Raw genomic sequence first — 3,449 nt, forward strand, 5'->3', positions numbered from 1 at the left:
ACACCATCACAATAACTCCATGTAATATATTATACACCATCACAATAACTCCATGTAATATATTCTACACCATCACAATAACTCCATGTAATATATTCTACACCATCACAATAACTCCATGTAATATATTCTACACCATCACAATAACTCCATGTAATATATTCTACACCATCACAATAACTCCATGTAATATTTTCTACACCATCACAATAACTCCATGTAATATATTCTACACCATCACAATAACTCCATGTAATATATTCTACACCATCACAATAACTCCATGTAATATATTATACACCATCACAATAACTCCATGTAATATATTCTACACCATCACAATAACTCCATGTAATATATTCTACACCATCACAATAACTCCATGTAATATATTCTACACCATCACAATAACTCCATGTAATATATTCTACACCATCACAATAACTGCATGTAATATATTCTACACCATCACAATAACTCCATGTAATATATTCTACACCATCACAATAACTCCATGTAATATATTCTACACCATCACAATAACTCCATGTAATATATTCTACACCATCACAATAACTCCATGTAATATATTCTACACCATCACAATAACTCCATGTAATATATTCTACACCATCACAATAACTCCATGTAATATATTCTACACCATCACAATAACTCCATGTCATATATTCTACACCATCACAATAACTCCATGTAATATATTCTACACCATCACAATAACTCCATGTAATATATTCTACACCATCACAATAACTCCATGTAATATATTCTACACCATCACAATAACTCCAAGGCAATCCAAGAATGGCGTAGCAGTCGGATGTGTCTTTGTCCTGTCTTGTCCCGTGTAAATAGTATTCGTATTTTTCGTATACATTTCGTATTTATTTTAATTTCACTTTCCATCTAGGAACTGAATATACATTCCTACATTCCGCCTCACCCAATGTGGTACGGACCTGCTATTTTTTATATACTTTTGAACCGTAACCCCAATCAGAAGCTAGCCAGATAACTAGCTACTAGCTAGTAGTCAGTTAGCCACTGCTGCGGTCTTCGCCCTTAACTCGGACACAGCCAGCTTCAATACCGGGCCGATACCTGCCAGTCTGCAAGCGCGATATCAACCCAGAGCATATAGGACTGCTTTTTCTCTACCACATCACCGGATTCCTGACGCAAGCTCTGGACAATTACACCGTATTATCACAGCTAGCTAGCTGCAACCGAGTGGCTACTACTGGCTAACACCTCTGTCCCGAAGCAAGCACCAGTTAGCCTTGAGCTAGCCTCGAGCTAGGCCCATCTGCAGGCTAGCTGCAGCGCGATATCACCCCAGAGCATATAGGACTGCTTTTTCTCTACCACATCACCGGATTCCTGACGCAAGCTCTGGACAATTACACCGTATCATCACAGCTAGCTAGCTGCAACCGAGTGGCTACTACTGGCTAACACCTCTGTCCCGAAGCAAGCACCAGTTAGCCTTGAGCTAGCCTCGAGCTAGGCCCATCTGCCGGCTAGCTGAAGAGCTAGTGCCACTGCCACTGCCACGAAGCTAGCACCAGTTAGCAAACACTATTCTACAATTCACAACCTCTCTTTCGCCATCGCCATCTGGCTTGGATTCTCTGTCGACACAACCACGTCTGAGCAGACCCCCTCCGTCTGAGCAGACCACCCCCCGGGCTACTAACTTTACACGCCGCGTGCTAGCTTAGTGGAGGCCTCCTCTGCTCCATCTACGGCTGCCCCCTGGACACTATGATCACTTGGCTACATAGCTGATGCATGCTTGACTGTCCATTAATTCACGGTACTCCATTCTGTTTATTTGTGTCTTATCTGTCGGCTCTGTGCTTTAACTCAGGATCTGTGTGTAGTTAATCCGACCCTCTCTGCCTAGTCATCGCCATTTTTTACCTGTTGTTGCTGTGTCAGACTAGCACCCTGTTATTGCTGCTGTTATCTTACCTGTTGTTTTAGCTAGCTCTCCCAATCAAGACCTGCAATCACTTTATGCCTTATTGTATGTCTCTCTCAAATATCAATATGCCTTGCATACTGTTGTTCAGGCTAGTTTTCATTGTCATTGTTTTGGTTTGCAATGGACCATGTAGTTCCACTCTCCGTACCTCTGATACCCCCTTTGTCCCACCCCCCACACATGCGGTGACCTCACCCATTGAGACCAGCATGTCCAGAGATACAACCTCTCTTATCATCACCCAGTGCCTGGGCTTGCCTCCGCTGTACCCGCGCCCCTCCATACCCCTGTCTGCACATTATGCCCAGAATCTATTCTACCACGCCCATAAATCTGCTCCTTTTATTCTTTGTCCCCAACGCTCTAGGCGACCAGTTTTGATAGCCTTTAGCCGCACCCTCATCCTACTACTCCTCTGTTCCTCGGGTGATGTGGAGGTAAACCCAGGCCCTGCATGTCCCCAGTCACCCTCATTTGTTGACTTCTGCGATCGAAAAAGCCTTGGCCTCATGCATGTCAACATCAGAAGCCTCCTCCCTAAGTTTGCCTTACTCACCGCTTTAGCACACTCTGCCAATCCTGATGTCCTTGCCGTGTCCGAATCCTGGCTTAGGAAGGCCACCAAAAATTCTGAGATTTCCATACCCAACTATAACACTTTCCGTCAAGATAGAACTGCCAAAGGGGGAGGAGTTGCAATCTACTGCAGAGATAGCCTGCAAAGTTCTGTCATACTTTCCAGGTCTATGCCCAAACAGTTCGAACTTCTAATTTTAAAAATGTATCTCTCCAGAAATAAGTCTCTCACTGTTGCCGCCTGCTACCGACCCCCCTCAGCTCCCAGCTGTGCCCTGGACACCATCTGTGAATTGATCGCTCCCCATCTAGCTTCAGAGTTTGTTCTGTTAGGTGACCTAAACTGGGATATGCTTAACACCCCGGCAGTCCTACAATCCAAGCTTGATGCCCTCAATCTCACACAAATCATCAAGGAACCCACCAGGTACAACCCTAAATCCGTAAACATGGGCACCCTAATAGACATTATCCTGACCAACCTGCCCTCCAAATACACCTCTGCTGTCTTCAATCAAGATCTCAGCGATCACTGCCTCATTGCCTGTATCCGCCACGGGTCTGCGGTCAAACGACCACCCCTCATCACTGTCAAACGCTCCCTAAAACACTTCTGCGAGCAGGCCTTTCTAATCGACCTGGCCCGGGTACCCTGGAAGGATATTGACCTCATCCCGTCAGTTGAGGATGCCTGGTCATTCTTTAAATGTTACTTCCTCACCATATTAGACAAGCATGCTCCGTTCAAAAAATGCAGAACCAAGAACAGATATAGCCCTTGGTTCACTCCAGACCTGACTGCCCTCGACCAGCACAAAAACATCCTGTGGCGAACTGCAATAGCATCGAAGAGCCCCCGCGATAT

This window comes from Salvelinus namaycush, unplaced genomic scaffold (assembly GCF_016432855.1).
Source record: "Salvelinus namaycush isolate Seneca unplaced genomic scaffold, SaNama_1.0 Scaffold285, whole genome shotgun sequence".
Taxonomy (NCBI): Eukaryota; Metazoa; Chordata; class Actinopteri; order Salmoniformes; family Salmonidae; genus Salvelinus; species Salvelinus namaycush.